Source organism: Schistocerca nitens, chromosome 1, assembly GCF_023898315.1.
Source record: "Schistocerca nitens isolate TAMUIC-IGC-003100 chromosome 1, iqSchNite1.1, whole genome shotgun sequence".
Taxonomy (NCBI): Eukaryota; Metazoa; Arthropoda; class Insecta; order Orthoptera; family Acrididae; genus Schistocerca; species Schistocerca nitens.
In genome coordinates, this window is record NC_064614.1 from 959,894,963 (window position 1) to 959,907,991 (window position 13,029).

The 13,029-nt window shown below is 45.0% G+C and overlaps 1 protein-coding gene and 1 pseudogene across 1 annotated transcript in view; one reads left to right on the forward strand and one right to left on the reverse strand.

Moving 5' to 3' along the window:
- Positions 1 to 13,029, forward strand: part of LOC126194798 (peroxisomal acyl-coenzyme A oxidase 3) — a 204,785-nt gene that overhangs the window by 9,503 nt on the left and 182,253 nt on the right. The gene's annotated exons all lie outside the window — the stretch shown is intronic.
- Positions 12,402 to 12,520, reverse strand: LOC126206773 (5S ribosomal RNA; annotated as a pseudogene).

The window sequence follows — 13,029 nt, forward strand, 5'->3', positions numbered from 1 at the left end:
CCATATTTCACTTCCATACATGGCTACACTCCGTACAAATACTTCCAGAAACGACTTCCTGACACTTAAATATATGCTCGATGTTAACAAATTTCTCTTCTTCAGAAACGCTTTCCTTGCCATTGCCGGTCTACATTTTATATCCTCTCTACTTCGACCAACATCAGTTATTTTGCTTCCCAAATAGCAAAACTCCTTTACTACTTTGATGATGATGATGAGTCCCATACTCCTGTACAGAGTGTAGGGGAGCGACGCAGGAGACCTGCGCCGCCTTACTAGGCAAGGTCCTAGAGGAGGTGGTTTGCCATTGCCTTCCTCCGACTGTAATGGGAATGAATGATGATGATGAAGACGACACAACAACACCCAGTCATCTCGTGTCAGGAAAAATCCCTGACCCCGCCGGGAATCGAACCCGGGACCCCGTGCTCGGGAAGCGAGAACGCTAACTCATTTCCTAATCTAATTCCCTCAGCATCACCCGACCTAATTCGACCACATTCCATTATCCTCGTTTTGCTTTTGTTGATGTTCATCTTATAGCCTCCTTTCAAGATACTGTCCATTCCGTTCAACTGCTCTTCCAAGTCCTTTTCTGTCTCTGACAGAATTACGATGTCATCGTCGAACCTTAAAAGTTTTTATTTCTTCTCCGTGGATTTGATTTCCTACTCCGAAGTTTTCTTTTGTTTCCTTTACTGCTTGCTCAATATACAGGTTGAATAGCATTGGGGAGAAGCTACAACCCTGTCTCACACCCTTCCCAACGACTGCTTCCCTTTCATGTCCCTCGACTCTTATAACTGCTATCTGCTTTCTGTACAAATTGTAAATAGCCTTTCGCTCCCTGTATTTTACCCCTGCCACCTTCAGAATTTGAAAGAGAGTATTCCCGTCAACATTGTCAAAAGCTTTCTCTAAATCTACAAATGCTACAAAGGTAGGTTTGCCTTTCCTTAATCTTTCTTCTAAGATAAGCCGTAGGGTCAGTATTGCCTCACGTGTTCCAACAGTCGGCAGCTCGTGGTCGTGTGGTAGCGTTCTCGCTTTCCGCGCCCGGGTTCCCGGATTCGATTCCCGGCGGGGTTAGGGATTTTCTTTGCCTCGTGATGACTGGGTGTTCTGTGATGTCCTTAGGTTAGTTAAGTTTAAATAGTTCTAGGGGACTGATGACCATAGATGTTAAGTCCCATAGTGCTCAGAGCCATTTGAACCATTTTTTTTTGGTCCATCATTTCTACGGAATCCAAACTGATCTTTCCCGAGGTCGGCTTCTACCAGTTTTTCCATTCGTCTGTAAAGAATTCGCGTTAGTATTTTGCAGCTGTGACTTATTAAACTGATAGTTCAAACTTATTTTCACCCTGCTTCATTTATGTAAGTCTTTTATTGTCTTATTTCACTCATCCTTTTGGACATTATTGATACTTAGCAGGACGGTGGCACGGTTTGGCCTCCACCCCCTCCCCTTCCCCCCCCCCTACCCACCCCGTTTCGCTACAGTAGGTGCTGCTGCGCAGCTAGCAAAGTCAGCGCAGCTGGGAGGTTCGTGGTGTGGTTAACAATGGAGGCGGCCGTCAGCAGCAGACACAGGTGCGACCAGCGCAGCCGAGTCAGCGCCAGCCAGGCAGCGAGCGGTCCCACGGCAGCCTCGCAGCTGAAATTCCACGCTTCCGCCGCGCTGGCGCCGCCGTAAGCTCGCGGCAGGTGCCTTCCCTGGCTGTGGCGATCGCACGCACCTGCATCTCCCAACCAGCCCTTCTGCACTGCCGCAACCGCTGCTGCTGCCTGCCCACCCTAACCAGTGTTGCTTTTTTGTTCCGCAGAGGATTTAAGGTTACTGTTCCAAAAGACTAAAACTTTTTTCTGTCTACGACTAGGATTGTAAAACTACCGTATGCATCCGTACACTACCATTAGCAAGCGTCGAATAGGGTAGTTTTCCTAGTAGCTTTGGACTGTTAAGGTCGTACCCGCGTTACCTGCACGTTAGGCCGGCCGGTGAGGCCATGCGGTTCTAGGCGCTTCAGTCTGGAACCGCGTGACCGCTGCGGTCGCAGATTCGAATCCGGCCTCTAACTGAATGTAGTTGATTTAAGTCGGGTGATGCTGAGGGAATTAGATTAGGAAATGAGACACTTAAAGTAGTAAAGTAGTTTTGCTATTTGGGGAGCAAAATAACTGATGGTGGTCGAAGTAGAGAGGATATAAAATGTAGAATAGCAATGGCAAGGAAAGCGTTTCTGTCATTAGGTTAGTTAGGTTTAAGTAGTTCTAAGTTCTAGGGGACTGATGACCACAGATGTTAAGTCCCATAGTGCCCACAGCCATTTGGACCATTTTGTACGTTAGGTGTATTGCATACCTATCGGGTGTTACCTCATAACGATCGCTTTCTTTCCGTATGCTATCAATGTCTCACTAGATTACCCTAAAAACCGGAAGCAGTGGACAGCCTAGAAACTGAGTGGGATATATAAAGGGCTGGGAAACCTATATGACATTTTTCTATATAGTAATCTTGTCTGTTACTTAACAATAAAAAATTGTTCAAATGTGTATGAAATCTTATGGGTCTTAACTGCTAAGGTGATCAGTCCCTAAGCTTACACGCTACTTAACCTAAATTATCCTAAGGACAAACACACTCACTCATGCCCGAGGGAGGACTCGAACCTCCGCCGGGACCAGCCGCATAGTCCATGAATGCAGCGCCTTAGACCGCTCGGCACTTACAATATACAGTTTTTATAACAAAACCGAAATTGTCAAAGTTGAATTTAGGTTTTATTCGAAAATTCTTGATTTGCAACATAAAACAGAGGGCTGCTGTAGCAAAAATAAAGTAAACATTATGGATTTTTCATATAGAGCTAGAAAACGCAATTTCGTCAACAAAAGGGTAAAATAAAAAAAGCCGCAAAACAAAAATATATCAAACATCACTTCAATACTTCGTTGAACTTATATAAAATATATTTCTGTCATTCATAAACAGCTTTCCCATTGACATGTGGAATAATCGGGTCTACTGTCGGATGTTTGTGTCGCTCTGGCACTCCGGCAGTAGACCCGATTATTCCACACGTCAAGATCTCGCCGGGAAAACCCTAAGAGTTACAGCTTTCTCATTAATCAGTAATAACAGGAAATTCTTGCCTTTGATCATCATGATGAACATGCTACTGAGTACAAAATAACAACAATAATTACATACATATTTCATATTTTTGTGCATGTAAACTGTACTTGCATCAAAAGTAATTGCTTTGGTTACATAAAAGCGCAGAAGTTATGCTATCAACTAAATTTTATTGGTTAAAAACAGTCTTGGTTGCAATTTCGTTTTTTTTTTTTTTCAACGACGCGTTTCGCCTTATTTACGCATCATCAAGTTATCTTTTCTAGATGGACGCGAGAGGCACCAAGATCTGTATATAATGATTATGCTTACTACCTGAGCCCCCATCTTACTACTGTGAACGGGAACGCGTTATACAGATCTTGGTGCCTCTCGCGTCCATCTAGAAGACATAACCTGAAGATGCCTAAATAAGGTGAAACGCGTCGTTGAAAAATAAAAAAAAATAAAAAATTGCAACCAAGACTGTTTTTAACCAATACTATTAAGCAGTGGTTTGCTGTTATGCCACATATCGACTGGAAGAATTTCCAACTAAATTTTATTACTTATAAAAGGCGATTCATATTCTTTAATGTTATAAAATATACAATGGACTAAAACTGAGTGACGTGGACTCTAATTATGCCAAAAACAAACAAAAAAACAAACGGAAGTCGTCGGTTCCCATTTTTTTCTCTTACACATTCATTTATGTTTCTTTCCCCATCAATTCTATCAGTACCACGGGTAACCCTACCATTTACTATGTCATTTATGTAGTGTACCAAAGCTACCGAACTGTACTTTTGGTAGAGTGGAACTCTGTCTATGAAACTCGTCAGTTGGCAGCTTTAGCCACACACATTGTTTTATATTTCAAGATCGCAGTAAATTTGTAAGGCGCAGGATTTTGAGGAACAAATCAGTCCTCGCGTGATTACACAGTTTTCCGTGACATCATCCATGACATTTATATCTACATCAAACTCTGCAAGCCACCTGGCGGTGTGTGGCAGAGGCTAAAGAAATACCACATGGCTTACAGATCGTAGACTTAGTGACTCTTAATAACCTCCATGAGTGCTCGCAGTTGATGATCTTGTTGATCGTAAACTGCTCAAAAATCTAGAAAGAATTGCAAAAATCTGTGGTTTGCTTAAGAATGACGATCATTGAGTTGAGGCACATACACAGCTCAAAAGAATTAGGGGAACGTGACCCTGGGAGTCAGTCATACTCTATTGCGCTATAATTGAGGATTGAATATTCTACCAAATTATACCCTTATCTTTCAGAAATGAGCTACACAACGAAACATTATTACATCCTCTTTCTTTTACATAACAAGAACTGAAGTCACTAACAGGTGTCGAAAACAAAGTGGAAACAGTCAAAAAATGGCTCTGAGCACTATGGGACTTAACTTCTCAGGTCATCAGTTCAAATGGTTCAAATGGCTCTGAGCACTATGGGACTTAACTGCTGAGGTCATCAGTCCCCTAGAACTTAGAACTACTTAAACCTAACTAACCTATGGACAACGCACACATCCATGCCAGAGGCAGGATTCGAACCTGCGACCGTAGAGGTCGCGCGGTTCCAGACTGTAGCACTTAGAACCGCTCGGCCACTCCGGCCGGCGGAAACAATAATTCGTCCCAAATTCTTGGGTGCTTTTCATTGACTTCGAGAGCTGCAATAATACGTGTGCTCTCCGAGAGCGTTTATCATCATCTGACAGCTAAGTGGAATGTTCCGGACATCACTTTCTGGTATCCATTCCCATTTTTCAATGAGAGCCATTGAGAGTTCTTTGGGGGTCTGCGGTGGAACAGGACCACCACTGAGACGTCTTTCAAGCATGTCTCACACATGCTGGATGGGGTTTAGGTCGGCTCATCCATTGCTTTAATGTCCAGGCTTCATAAAACATCCCTGGTGCCTCCCGCCACATCGACCCTGCAATTTTCATGATTGAGAACGAATTAAGGGCCACGACCGTATGCAGCAGGCAACACATGGTCCAACAGGATCTGTTCGATGTAATGCCCGGTTGTTGGGCGACCATGGACAACGACCAGATTCGTACGGCTGTCAAAACTGATGCCTACCTATACCAACACAGAACCTCGGCGGAATATGTCGACTCCCTGGACAATATTCGGTAGGTACCGCTAGCCCACACGAACACTTGTCAGAGCAAATCTAGACTCGTCTGTGAATGACACGTTTCTCCAGTGACAAAGCTGCCAGTTGACATAGGAACGGCAGAGCTGTGGGCGAGCTGCGAGAAGTTATCGTGTCAAGCGTGGCACTCGAACAAGAGTCTGATCGAACACAGCGGCTCCAGTGGCCCTTCTGAGATAGTCTTGCAGTGCTCTCGCGGTACGATGCCGCAACGCTGAGATGGTCAGATATCGGTCTTCACGTGGGGCTGCAAAACGTCAGCGACATTGTCGAACTCGCTTTGTGCACTGGCCTGCCTCCCTGCAGCGTGTCCAAAACTTATGCAAAACAGCTGTAGAGATATTGGCATATGCAGCAACGCGACGGAGAATTCGTCCTTCTTGGGTGGGACAGACTGCATTAAAATGTCGCATTACATGTGCTTCGTTGTATATAACGTCCACAAATGACAGCTGCCGCCAGTGTACCTCACTAGCGAACACTGGGCCACTGGTAATCACTTCTTTGTGAGGGGTCACCTGATACTGTAGTGTATAACACAGCACAACTGATGGCGAATGACTTTAGCTGTTGCACACATTGAAAGCGAAGATCTAAAGCAGTGCAATAATTCCACAGGTACCGCCTATATCAACGTTGATACACGTTTTCCCTTTATTCTTTTGTGTGGCTTACGTTTAACTAATAAAACAAAAGTATTGGCAATAGGAGGAAATAAGGAAATAAAAATTGTGCTGAATGGAGAAACGCTAGAACAGGTGCAAAATTTTAAGTATCTGGAAGTGCACCACAGAAATTAAAACAAGGATAGCAATGGCAAAAGAGGCGTTTTATAAGAAAATGAGAATCTTCTGCAGCGGTCTGGACAGAGAACTCAGAAAGAGACTCATAAAATGTCTTGTATGGAGTGTTCTTCTATATGGCGCTGAAACATGGACTATGAGGAAAAAAGACAGAGAAAGGCTGGAGGCTTTTGAGATCTGGACATGGCGGAAGATGGAAAGAATACGTTGGATGGACAGAGTAAGAAATGAAGAGGTACTGAGAAGAGTGGGAGAGAAAAGACAGTTACTAGATGTAATAAAGAGAAGAAAAAGAAATTGTATTGGGCATATATTAAGAAAGAATGACGGACTGATAAAAACAGTTTTAGAAGGTTATGTAGAAGGGAAAAGGAAGCGAGGAAGGAAGAGATTCCAGATACTGGAGGACATGATGGACGGTACAACATACAGCAGCCTTAAGAAGGAAGCAATGGATCGCAGAAAATGGAGAGGCAAAGGACCTGCTAATATAGCAGATAACTGATGATGATGATGACGTTTAACTACGCACAGGTAAGTGCTTCCTATTTTTTTCTACGTGCTTCTGTTCCTGTCATCCAATTATCATACTTCTCTAGTCGCAGGCTGTACCTTTGAAAAGGCGATTGAAGCTACTTTTATTTCTGGAACGGTCGATCTCAGTCAGAAATTCTTGTAGGCTTGTTTGTTTGTTTGTTTGTATGTGTGTGTGTGTGTGTGTGTGTGTGTGTGTGTGTGTGTGCGGGTGTGTGTGTGGTTGTGTGAAAGAGTGTATCGTCGATGATTTTCTCAATATGTGTTGCAACATACATTACCGTCATCCCGGTTTCTCATATTCTAGTGTAATAATCGACAGTCAACATATCTGACACGGCGAACAGCCTTTTGAGTTTATTTTGAATACAGGATTTTGAAATTTTACCAGCAATTTATAGAAAAAGGATCACCATCCGCCTTGCAGCGATTTCAATCTCGATGCTGGGTTTCTGCAGACGCGTGTTCTCGAGACCGTGGACTCATAGTAAGCAGCTGTCAGTTTATTTCCGCCGATACTTATCTCATTGTAAATTTTTGAGGCACGACACTACGCAGCTGTTAGTCAGCGCACGTTTCCGACGATATCTTATGGAGCGTTGAGTTTGCGAGCGCTGAGTCAACACAGAGCAGATTATGTCCCAACTGACAGCTGAATCAATGTTACGTCACAGCAGACAAGTGTGTCCGCGTATGTTCGGTCTCTCACCCTGATGGCGGTGTCCGCATATGTTCGGTCTCTCACCCTGATGGCGGCTCAGTGGAATGTATCCTGTTATTTGACGAAGATATCTGAGGAGAAGAACTGATAAATATTGTAAGACACTTCGACAAAAATGAGATATGGATCTTCCAAGAATGAAGTGTTACATAAAAGATCGTGTGTTAGGTAGAATACAAATTACTGATAAAACACCAGTTTTCCTTTGCACAGTCCGACAAGCGCAAAGCTTTGTAATATAGTACTTTGATATGTGCTTCTGAGTAGACAAGACGGGTTGCTGACGCAACTACTTAGACCCAAAGACGATCCTGAATGATCGAAACGAGTAATCTAATTAAAAATGTGAAACTGAGACAGATCAATAAATGAGAATTATCTTCAATTTTGCAATAAGTGACAAATGAAACCGTGCCGCCATTATGTAGTTGGTATTTTCGTGAACATTGATATTTCCATGAACACAGTATCTTTTTGTAGAGAGGTATTCGTCGTTGTCCAGCTTAGACTGAACGAGAATCATAAATTGTCTCAAGTGATTTAAGAAAAGGAAACTGAAACTTTAAACAGGTGGGCAGACAGGTGTTTAGACCCCCCTCTCATCCCGAGTAAGTGAAGCCGTTAACATTGGCCAGCAGTGCTCCGCAGCTGTGTTCTTATATTCCAGACAAGCAGAACATTTGCTTTTCGTTATAGCAAATTGAGAAAAGAGTGTGATAAACTTCCATCAGCGAGAGCATATTCTATTGCTGAAGCTGTGTTCGGAATCAGTTATTAGTGACTCCTAAATTTATTAGGTGTATTGAGGGGAACAGTGATCCAGACTGATACCGGCAAATACGACTCTTGCGAAGATATCCCAACCGAATAGTAATAGTGGAGGAAGACCAAACTTCATTGATTTGATTCGTAGAGAACTGAAGAACCGAATGCCATAAAGTTAACTCAAGCAAGTGACTTCAGAGTTCGGTAAGCATGTCGAAAATCCGATTTTTGAATTTACCTTTCGATTCACACACAGAGCACCGGAAATAGGACGACAATTTCTAAACATCTGATCTGCTCCAAAAATGCAGAACATTCGTCAAGGACAATTGTTCCCTTTGTGTCCCAAAACAAGTTAGGTTTCTATGCAGCGAGTACTGCAGGAAACAAGGCGTTAGACTTCCTACCTCCTGTCTTCAGTAACAGCGATGGCTCGGCGTGGTCTCCAGCATGCTACTTTTCCAGTTCTGCTACTTTCCAAGGATTTATATGGACCATGACGTATGTGACTGTTGAATGCTTCGTGTCGCACAAGCGTTGTTCCTTGACAAGTAAAATTGTTTTCCAACATTACAGTCTCTGAATCAAACCGGAAGCTCTGCACAGGCAACATTTGAATAAAGTACGTGTATAATTAGACACCCCTGTCGAATTCATCAAACTCGAACGTTGGTATTTGCTGTCTGTTTTAGAGCAGAGAATCAGATGCAGATGTTCCTTTAATCACTGCTGCTGCAATCACGAATGTAATGAAATTCTTCTTATCTTGTCGCTAATTGTTTGCATCCAAAGGTGGGCTGAAGACGTGTAAAATGCTGAAACAATTTTCGATTGCATTTTGATGATATGCAGCAAGAGTAGACTTCGCACTTTCGTAACGCTGCGTCTCATTTTCCAGGGTCATTTTTTCTCGAACTGCAGTCGCGAGCAGTCTGAGTTGTTGAACATTGAGTTCTTACGCGACGGTATTTTCGCAGCATCTCGTCGTATGAGACTTTTCCTCGTACACTAGGTACATATAACCAAATTACGCGGGCAGACATCGGTATGTATTCAACTGAAGTCGGATACACAATCGATGTACGTTATTCACATGCTAATAAATGATGAGCAGGCAAAGATACATGCGCATTGTTTTGGCCAGTGGCCTCTTCACATTCAACAACCCAATTCAACAAACGTAACCCTACGTGTAAGCTTTTGTCAAAATTGAAGAAGGAATGCTAATGTTATACGGACTTTGCACACAATTTACTAATTTGCATATCTTCTAGCTTGTTACTTGCTTGCATTCATGAGCTAGTGACTATATTTAAGATGCGCTGTGTCGAAGATACCTAACTAGTAGCGTGTAACTCCCCTTTGGCCATAATGACATCGGCGACGCGCCGTGGCATGGTCCGGAACACATCAGAAGCGTTTCGAGCCTGTTTCACCGCCGCCCAAAATCTGTCGGAACTGTCTCCAAGACGCGCATCTCACGCGTTGACATCCAGATGTGCTCAAATGAATCGGGGGCAGCGACATGTGTATGACAGTGCTTCAACAATTCTTACACAAATAGGGGCAACTGAGTGATAAATTGTCTTGTTGAAGATACTCGTTGTCTGAAGGATTGAGAGCGAACATACTCATGCACATGAGCCGAGAGTAAGTCCTGTATCATCCACCGATGAGAGAAAATAGTAGGCGTATTAGGGGCCTCATTTCACCCCAAGCAGTCAACGCCCACAAGCAAATATCTCCATCATCTGCCGAAGGGATCCTTACTGGGAAAAGAAATTCATCGCATTATGTAGTTTGCGGCATACTTGTATACTACACAGTCCAGTCGCATTAATGTGGCCTCGTTTGACGTCCACGTGCAGTGACCGCACACACACACGCACACACACCAGGTGGCAGCAGTAGCAGTGGAGGGTATATAAAGTGTGGAGGTAGAATTCGAAAAACATTGTTTTCATTGTCGTAATGAGGAAACGGAGCGATTTATCTGATATCGAAAGGGGTGTGATCATTTGCTTTCGAGCCAAGGTTGGAAGCATTTCCGAAACTGCTAAGTTTATAAACTGTTTGCATCCCACTGTGGTTAAAGTATATCGTGCATGGTGAAGAGGCGCTGTACAAAATACGCCTCCCGTCCCCCATGCGGATCCTCTAAGACCTGATTCCTTTTCCCCATCTGCTCCTTGTCCTCGAATATATCCGCATACTCTACACCTCCCGCCGCCTTGATCCCCCTCATCCCCTGGTTGCTCCTCTCCTCTCTCATCCCTGACCCCTGCCACGTCTTCACTGTTGTGTCCCCCCTACCCTTCACCTCTACACCCTTCATCTCCTTTCCCAAGGTGGCTTCCATCGACTCCCCCTCCCGGGTGATGCCCTCTCGCCCTCCATTTATCCCTCCTACCCCACCTATCCTCTCTCTGCCTCCCTTCTCTTCTGCCCCGAGTTCTTTTTCCTCTCCCCTCCACTGCCTTTCCCCCTCCTTCTCGTGTCCGTCCACCCCCCCTTTTTCTATGTACCCTCCCTCCACCGGCTCCCCTTTTCTTCTTTTCCTCTCCTTCCCCCCCTTTTCCCCCTCATAGGTCTGGGTCCTCCCCCCCCCCCTATCTGCTGCCGTGTCACCTGTATAGTGCTGTTATAAATGAGTGTTCAGTGTTGTGCGTCCCCTCTCAGTGTTGCAAACAGCCACCATACTGTCGCTGCTTGTGTTTTTATCTCGTGCGAACAGAAATCAGACTGTCGTGGTGTTTTTTTAATTGTGCATGTCTCCTTCCTGTGCGTCTTCATCCGCATCATCAAAGCCGTGTTTGTATTTTGAGTTCCGCAACTTTCCGCCATTTTTCTGTTATTAACAAAGTCACCATTTTATCGCCTTTTTTATATTGTTTGTTCTCTCATCATTGGTTTGTTTAACTTTCTCTCAGCTGTAGAGCAGCGTATTAAGCTGCTGTCAGCCTGCCCCTCCCCAGGTGGGAGGGAATCGAAAAACAATAAAGAAAAAAAAAGCTATACAAAACCGGCGCCGAGGCAACTGTGGTCACCACGGGCCATTGAGATGATAGTTGGAGATACAACATTGTGGATACAGGTAATCTGCGAAAAACAGTTACAGAGTTTGGCCTCTGATACATCGTGTATACGGATGGTGTTAACCCTCTCAGCATCAACTAAGGCCTGAAGACGGAACACTGAAGCACCGAAACTGGCAGCCATATAATAAAAGACATCGTAAGGACGGCTGAAGGTGTTTCATTTTCTTACGTACGGGCCGCAGATGTCAGGGGAGAACAACGGCTGTGGAGACGCGTAGGGACGAATAAACGTGCAGCTATTGAGCCGCTGACCGCCCAGATGAAACAAGAGACTACCAACATTGCTTCCTCAACGGCCGTTCAGCGATCGTTGCTGTATGTTTCATGTACCCTTACAGACTGCTGTTCAACTATGACGGACGCTGGAATTTGGACGCCCCAATACCGCAACTGGACATCCACTGTGTGGCGACAAGTGATCTTTTCAGATGGATGACGTTTTATATTCCATTCGATAGCTGACCGTTGGCGTGTACGGCGTACGTAAAGTAAACGGTTCAGGCCAGAGGAGAGAGCATTATAGCCTGGAGATTGTTTTCGTGGAATTCCGTTGGTGAACAGGTCATTCTGGAAGATGGTTCAAATGGCTCTGAGCACTATGCGACTTAACTTCTGAGGTCATCAGTCGCCTAGAACTTAGAACTAATTAAAACTAACTAACCTAAGGACATAACACACATCCATGCCTGAGGCAGGATTCGAACCTGCGACCGTAGCGGTCACGCGGTTCCAGACTGAAGCGCCTAGAACCGCACAGCCACACTGGGCGGCATTCTGGCAGACACAATGGATCAACACAAGTATGCATCTATTCTTGTGGACCTTGAGCACCCCTACATACAGTTTGTTTTTCCTCGGCTCGATGGTATCTATCAGCAGGACAATGCAACGTGTTACACAGCTCGCAGTGTATGTGCGTGCTTCAGAGAGCACCAGAACTGAAGAAACTAAACTAAACTTCTACCGAACAGGCAATGAAGGCGCAAAGGTACCGACCGGCCGCCGTGTCTTCCTCAGCTCACAGGCGTCGCTGGATGCGGATAGGGAGGGGCCATGTGGTCAGCACACTACTCTCCCGGCCATATGTCAGTTTCCGAGACTGGAGCCGCTGCTTCTCAATCAAGTAGCTCCCCAGTTTGCCTCACAAGGGCTGAGTGCACCACGCATGCCAACAGTGCTCAGCATCACCGGATGGTCACCCATCCAAGGGCTAGACTAGTCCGACAGCGCTTAACTTCGGTGATCTGACGGGAACCGATGGTACCACTGCGGCAAGGCCGTTGGCCCGAGCACCAGAACGAGTTTACCATACTCAAATGGCTCTGAGCACAATGTGACTTAACATCTGTGATCATCAGTCCCCCAGAACTTTGAACTACTTAAACCTTACTAACCTAAGGACATCACACACATCCATGCCCGAGGCAGGATTCGAACCTGCGACCGTAGAGGTCACTCGGTTCCAGACTGAAGCGCCTAGAACCGCACGGCCACACCGGCCGGCTTACCATACTCCCCTAGCCATTAATCTCCCCGGTTTTAAACCCAACTGGGAATCTGTGGGACCTCATCAATCGTGCAGTTCGCAACAAGTATCGTCAACCTAGAAACCTGACGGAGCTGGTCACGGCACTGGAGCCGGCGTGGCTCCACATCCCTGACGAAACCCTCTAGAACTTCACTGACTGTCTTTCTGCACGTCTCGCATCAGTGTGCGCGGAAAAAGTTACCCTGCAACTCAGCACTCTTCGCATTAAAACCATTATCACAAAGGAAAGGAATGATAACTGACAG